Source organism: Pollicipes pollicipes, unplaced genomic scaffold (genome assembly GCF_011947565.3).
Source record: "Pollicipes pollicipes isolate AB1234 unplaced genomic scaffold, Ppol_2.1 Scaffold_4295;HRSCAF=5057_pilon_pilon_pilon, whole genome shotgun sequence".
Taxonomy (NCBI): Eukaryota; Metazoa; Arthropoda; class Thecostraca; order Pollicipedomorpha; family Pollicipedidae; genus Pollicipes; species Pollicipes pollicipes.
In genome coordinates, this window is record NW_023596461.1 from 41585911 (window position 1) to 41594375 (window position 8465).

An 8465-nucleotide genomic window follows, 5' to 3' on the forward strand; every position below is an offset into this window, starting at 1 on the left:
GGCCGGAGGTCCAGCTGCGGACCCCGTCACATCGAGAAACGGCGTGGATGACTGAAACGCGGTGGCTGTGAAGATCAGGAATGCGATTTATAATGTGTCCATATGCGAGGGGAAATGCCGAGCAGTGACTCCCGCGGGTGCAGGCTCGGGTCAGAGCGTTCACGTCTTTTTTTCATGTGCCGGCATGTCTCCGACATAAATTGTTTTGATTGCTGTCTTCAGTCCTACTCCCCACATCCTGCTGGCTTCCGCCGGCATGGGCGCAGGGACATTTGCCATACGACTTGTCCAAGATTTAAATGGTCTTGCGGTCTATGCAATGTAATAAGCTTACTTTTTAAGATGGCGAAAGTTTAACGCACCCTAATGCACGTACCGTGCCGAACATTGCAGTACACTGAACTTCGCCGCCAAATTCTGCCGTTTTACTGGAATTGCGCGATCGGATGGTAAGGGTCAGGGCTCACACAACAAGCGCTGCTTAGCGTGAGCCCTGATCCCAGAAATCCATCCATTCAAAAGGTTCCAATTTAAGTAAAAAAGCTTACCGCCACACCGCAATTATCCCAGCTGTCGCTGGACTTTTACGCTCTTCATTTTATCTTACGCTCTTCGCATCATGACGAAGGCATTCTAGTGACGCTGAGTCCTTTTCCCATCTCGGCACATCACCCCAGCGCAAAGCCTATGTACAAACAATTGGACTTCGCCGTGTAGATGATGCAGCCATATGTGACAGACAGATGCACCTGGCTGTTTGAGGACCACTGAAGACTTCTTGTAACAAAAAGTCGGCATCACGGGGGTTTGTAACCAAGCTATGCGTGGCTTATGCGTGGCTATGGCTTTCCGCATGAAGTAGTCCGTTGCCAATCCTGGGCCTTCTCGGCCCCTTTTCCAAGGCTCTGGCTGCGCACCAGCTGTCAGTAAATTGCGGCTTACTATTGAACACTGTTTAGGTAGGCTGTACCGCGATCAAAGGTTCTACAAAGTTCAGTTTGCATCTTGATCCAATCATTTTGTGCCAAATTCCTGAAGGCTGAATTGCAATTTACAAGTCATTTGTATTGATGTTATTGGCTGCTTTTTTAAATCTGATTAATCTTTGATTCAAAACTAAAGAAAAACGATCAGCTACAGCTATCAAACTTGACAACAGCAAAAATCAAATATTGGCCTGCACAAATGGGCCGCTCTGACGCCGCTCACGCAACCGTAACGGCAGCGCATAAAGCCATTAGACTCAACCCCAGTCATCGGCCCCAGCTTTTTAACCGTGTTGTCCGCCCCAGCCAGTTCCGCTTACCGCCCCAGCCTAGATCACCTCGCCGCACCGTTCAAATGCCTATGTGTGTTCATATCCTCAGGCTGTTTACTGCCGGGTGCAGACGTTGTTACCGCGTGACCTCCCGCCGGCCGGGAGGGTCGTATAGGCAGAGGCCATACCGAGACCCCGGCATCCTGCCCCGCTGTGGGCATCGTAGTCGGTTGTATGCCGATATTACAGACGTCTGAGAGTTTCAATCATTGAGTGATACTTGAAACTGGCGCTCCCACCGATACGCTTTCAATGCATACCGAATTATTGCCTGCTATTGCATCCAAGGCTGCTGCATCCAATGCTACTGCATCCATATCCAATCCATGCTGAATTATTGCCCAATTTGCATTTTCACGCACGCTGGAGGCCAAAATGTGCCGGACCCAGGCATAGCTATGTCAACTGCAGTCCCTGTACGTTTGAACTTACATTGCACATCAACATACGAAGTTTTTGTCATGCGAAGTTTTTGTTTTTGTCATGTTTTTGTCATTCAAGTCCATGTTTTGGTCATGCGACTTTTGTCCCTGACGAATCTGGGTGTGCAAACATGATATTTCGCACGGGGCACGCATTTTCTTCGCGATTTTTTCCGACGAACATTTTACCGTGCGGACTCCATCCTATACAAGCCTTTTCATATTACAAACTTTTGACTTCACTACACCCTTCTTAAGTTTCCTGACAAACTTAAGGCATCCGAACTTTATCCCACGAATAGTTTCCATACAGACGTTTCTGGTGCTCCTTTGCCCGTAGTCTTCTTGGTACGGTATTGATTCCAAATATGAAATGTCCAAAAGCTATGGTTTTGTTATCAGCGCCTCGAGAAGACCCTACACCCCCAAACCGAAAGCAATCACGTCGCCCAAAGTATCGAACTGGCGACCCAATAGCAGCTTGCTACTGGATTGAGAAATGTTTTAAGGACGTCTTTAGCCTCTTCAACTCGGCAAATAATACGGCCAATGTAAAATAACTAAATATAGCTGTGCATAACTCAACAACGCGTTTCAAGGCTGCTTAAATAATGCTTCTGTGCCAGGTGAATGGCACTCAGAAAGAGTCGACCCGAGGCGAAACACAGCGGTGACGGGGGAGGGGAGGGAGTGGCTGCTTACCGCCCAGGGCGGTCTACCCGAGGTGAAACACAGCGGTAACCGGGGAGAGGGGAGGAAGTGGCTGCTTACCGCCCAGGGCAGCCGACCCGAGGCGAAACACAGCGGTGACGGGGGAGGGGAGGAAGTGGCTGCTTACCGCCCAGGGAGCTTGCCTCCGAGGCCTTGCGAACTTGCAATAACGGTGAAAATTGGTAGTGAGACTCTTGAGCAGCATGTGAAACTTGATTGCCGCTCGCACATCCTCTTTTGAAGACACTACTTTGCATGGCCAACACACCTGTAAGAGGCTTAGGACAAATTGGCTCCTTCCCGTATTCAGAAATGGAGAAGAAAAACTTCCAACAGTAAGAAAAATCAGGGAGGGCCGATCGAATTATTACAATTCTGGGCCGCAATCTGTGCCATATTGAATTAATTTGCATGTCTATTAAAGCTGAAATCCTGTTCGAAATGGTCACCACGCGGATTCGAAATGGTTCGACTTTTATCGATACACATATGGAACGAACCGAATACACTCTGCGGATGAATATGTTAGAATACATGTCATCACCAAGCCTAACAGCCATTCATTCATCCCGCGGCAGTTACGGAATAAGGCCACTGACAATGTGCTATATGCAGTGATTCTTGCTTTTGAAGTGGGACAAAGAGCTCGCACAGAAACCAAGTGAGAACTGCATATCTGTAACACAGCTGTAGGCTTATGTTACGACAATGCTTTGCAAATCATTCCTCAGTGAATTGTTGCGGGCAAAGCAGCAGAATATCACATTTGCTACAAATGACAGGTTTCTATTTATTTAAAATTTGAAATTGTCGGAGTTGAGTTCGAGTCCAGTCGCACTTGCAAACGAGTCCAGACTACTCCTTTCGATACTCGGACTCAACCAAATTGTCTCATTTCACGGATGAGTTGCACTTAGCTTCGTACTTTCCAAAAAAACTGGAGCTCTTACCCGGCTCAATCTCAATGCACCGGGACTTTAGAGAGTACTCACGATTCTGGCGGCCTGCACTTGGACAAGTTTTGATTTCATTGAAGAATCCACCATGGACAAAAGGTTCATTTAAAAGCGCATTACATGTAAATAACGCAGTTTCACTTTGTTATGAAAAGGTAAATATCGCCGTGCATACCTATTAAGTCGTGTGGATTGGGCAAGTCGCGCTTTTATCGGCTTGGGTTGGCTTGATTTATTGAAACAATTAGTTTGGGTTCGCTGATGTACGATTGCGCATTGGTCACCGCAACGTCGCAAAGACTGCCCGCACGTGGCCACACTTCCATAGCCATTCCAGTGCTCATTAAAACCGAGGTCACGTACGGCTAGAGGTTAAATGAAGATTAGGCCTAATTGGAATGAGTGTAAGCCTACAATATGTGACGATCATATCCCTTAAGATACAGCACATCAGACATAAACCAACCTTTGTCATGTCTGTTGCCATATTGAAGTAATGGGGCTGGGACTAAAAAACGATGTTACCCGGATTTGACTGCGAGTTGTTTTCGGGCTTTGACTTAACCTTTGGTAGAGAATTAACTCGAACGTGGCCTCTTACAGCGTGCCAATTGGTATAAACGTACGCAAATGGATAAGTGGTGTCCCGTTCATATCGTAAAGCTGGTTGTCTCAGGTAATTTCTGCTTTCAAATGACTTTTCTAAGTGATTCATATCTCGGCTGACATGGCTATTTCTGCGAAATTATAGTTTCGAGCCCCCTTGACGAGCAACGCAAAAATGGCGTACCTTGTGGAGGGCATCAACAAATGGTGTGTATTCATATTTGTCCTATAAGCTTCTTGACATAAACATCACACATTCAACATCTGAGTAGCACTTGGCCACTGATGACATGGTGTGGCACAATTATCAACAACGTTGTCCATCAGTCTTCAAAGCGTCTCTCAGAAGTTCCCTGAAGACGGTGCTCTAGATGCCCGCTTGCGGCATGATCATGGGCAGGCAGACCTCCTCCAGGCGGGTGATGGTGTTGTCCACCATCTTGGCTGTAGCACGGCCCATTTCCGGACGATCGGGGCCTCCAGCTTCTTTGTCGTGTGAGGTTTGCTGGCACGCGCCCGATCAATGAGGTAGGCACACTTGAAGTATAGTGGATTGAGGCCTTTTGAGGGACACCGTAGTTCACTTGCTCGGCCCAAAGTCGCAAGGGTGCGGATTATACCTCATGTTGTCAACACCTGTCCTGCGGTTCCACTGTCGTGGAAAGCCACGACGCTAAATAGCCTGAAATCTTGAAACAGCGTTCCATTAACATCGTCGAACATGCCAGCATGGCCCAACCAGCCCACGCTAGATGCCATGTAGGTGTACTCTGTGCCTATGTTTAGTTTGGCCACGTTACATTTTCAGATTTCATCTGTGTGTCAGTGGTACATGATTTTACATATCCGGTTGCCTGACGTTGGTATGGGGCTCAATCTAGATCCCATATGCATTCCATGAGATGTTGCTTACATAAGTACTTTCAAAGAAGTAGTGCCGACCTCAATTTGTGCCGACGAAATGCCAGCGAATTGAAAAGAAAAACACGATATTTAGTTACCCCTGGTTTCGGCCGAAAGCAGATACGGTCGAGTGACATCACCTTCCAGACAGATAAAACAAGGGCGCATGCGCAATTCGCAACGGGGCGCACAGATTTCCACGTAATGTAGCGCACCGCAGACGCACGAAATTTGTTGTGTGACAAAAAACAACAGCCTTTTTTACTGTTTCACTCCTGCAGCAAGAATGGAATGGTTTTCCTTGCTGATGGCTCCTTTAGGGATCTTGAACGCGTTACCCATTACTACCGTTACTTATTTTACTCGAACCACCGTGATCGGCTCATTGCGAATGCACCTGCGATCGACCTTTACCGAATTTGTGACCCATTATGACTTAAACGAGCATTATGATGACCAAACAACTACACAGTGCTATTTGAATACTGTACCTACTCGTAGTTGCCTAGTGATGTCCTATGTCGGACGAAACGTTACAAGCACTTGGAGATTTAATGCATCTCATCGTGCCACCTAAGAGAGCGTGTTTATAACATCGAGAATTTGAAGAAGACATTGCAAAAATATGCTGTCATCTGCAACTTTTGCATACACCAACACAACACACACCACACACAAACACACACACACACACACACACACACACACACAACACCACACGACACACACCACACACACACCACACACACACACACACACACCCAAACACCACCACCAACACACACACCACACACAAACACAACACACCCACACACACACACACCCACACACACCCACCACACACAACACACACACACATCACACACACACCCACACAACACACACACACCCACACACACCACACACACACCAACACACACACAACCACACACCACACACACACACACACACCACGACGCACGCACACACGCACACCAGCACGCACACGCACGCACGCACACGCACAACGCAACACACGCACGCACCACGCACGCACGCAGAACGCACGCACGCACGCAGCCGCACGCACGCACGCACGCACGCACGCCGCACGCACGCACGCACGCACGCACGCACGCACGCACGCACGCACGCACGCACGCACGCACGCACGCACGCACGCACGCACGCACGCACGCACGCACGCACGCACGCACACACACACACCACAAAACCACACACACACACACACACACACACACACCACACACCACACACACCACACACACCACACACAACACACACACAACACACAACACACACACCACACACACACACACACACACACCACACACACACACACACACACACACACACACACACACACACACACACACCACACACACACACACACACACCACACACACACACAACACACACACCACACACCACACACACACACAACACACACACACACACACACACCAGCACGCACCGCACGCAGCACGCACGCACGCACGCCGCACGCACGCACGCACGCACGCACGCACGCACGCACGCACGCACGCACGCACGCACGCACGCACGCACGCCCGCACGCACGCACGCACGCACGCACGCAACGCACGCACGCACGCACGCACGCACGCACGCACGCACGCACGCACGCACGCACGCACGCACGCACGCACGCACGCACGCACGCACGCACGCACCACACACACACACACCACACCACACACACACACACACACACACACCACCCACCCACACACCACCAAACACACACACACACACCACACACAACACACACACACACACACAACACACACACACACACACACACCACACACACACACACACAACACACAACACCACACAAACACACACACACAACACACAACACACCCACACACACACACCCACACACACACACACACACACACACACACACACACACACACACACCACACACACACACACACACACACACACACACCACACCACACACACACACACACATATATATATATATATATTATATATAATATATATATATATAATGTAAATCCGTAATTTGTGAAAAACTACAGCGTACAGCATTCACTACCTTTTTATTATGTTTTCTCAATAAAACTGATGACGGCTTTCGCTTCTTTTCGATGGTCGTCGAAAATAGCGCCAAAACTCATGACAAAAGAAGATATAGATTGCCATGTTGCATGACTGGTCATAACGTATATTTGTAACGCTTCGTCCTTCATTAGACATTTTCCAGAGAAGCAGTTTTAGACGAAGTCAATACGATTGCGTATTTCTAAAACTAAAGTTTTCTCATAAATGCGCGTTTTTATCGACTGTCTGAAATTGTCACTCCAAATTATGTCTAACAAGGATGAAACGTTGGGAATGTTACTTGTAACGGGCCATGCAATGTAACAATCTATATCTTCTTTTATCGTGAGCTTTGGTGCCCTTTTAAACGAAAATTGAGCAGAAGCGAAAGCTGCCATCAGATTTATTGCGAGCACATAAAAGATCATCAATGCTGAATTCACTTTGATTTTTTAAAAGCGTGTGTAAAAATAATGATCTGCTTTCTAAGTTCACAAACGTTTATATATATATATATATATATATATATATATATATATATATATATATATATATATGCGTGTGTGCGTGTGCGTGTGCGTGTGCGTGGGCGTGTGCGTGTGCGTGTGCGTGTGCGTGTGCGTGTGCGTGTGCGTGTGCGTGTGCGTGTGCGTGTGCGTGTGCTGTGTGCGTGTGCGTGTGTGTGTGTGTGTGTGTGTGTGTGTGTGTGTGTGTGTGTGAGTTCAACGCATGGTTCTGGCGATACCGCTTGCCTGCACTCTACCATATGTTGTTTCAATCCATCTGGTCACCACTGAAATATCACATTGGATAAAATGATGTATTGCATTTCACTTGAAACATTTCGTATGGATGTCGTTCTGCCAGGAGCGAGACGTCACGAATGGTCACGCGTGAGCGTAGGATGTAATACATTTTCCAGGACACCTGTCACGCACAAATGCTGCAGCGACCACATGTAGACACATCCACGCTGAGACCAATGGCAAATGCATTCGGTGGCGTGAATAAGTATGGCGGCCCGCCGGCGTCTCGTCTCAACTTCGTTTCAGGGCTGTCGATAGGTCGACACAGTGCGCACCAAAGTCATCACACCTTATACAAATGCTGGCTGGCTTGCCCCTTTTCGGCGCCAAAACTGATAATGTGAGCTACGTGCTATACAAAAGACGTATATTGGAGCAACTAGTTTTGGGTTGATGCTGGATAGTTTCCGATGCTTAATTTTTGAGTTAATCTGTAAGACTTTTGACTTTTTAAGCCACTCAAGTGAGGCCAGATACCATGAAAAATACTTATCCATCAGATAACATTGCTCATTCTTTAGCATGCCAAAACACACATCAATATCTGGCCTCTTAGGAGAGTATTCCAGTCACTAAATGACATAAGGAATCGAGCATCGAAAGTAAGCAGTGGATTTTAATGTGGGCAGTTGCGATTTACTGTTACAAA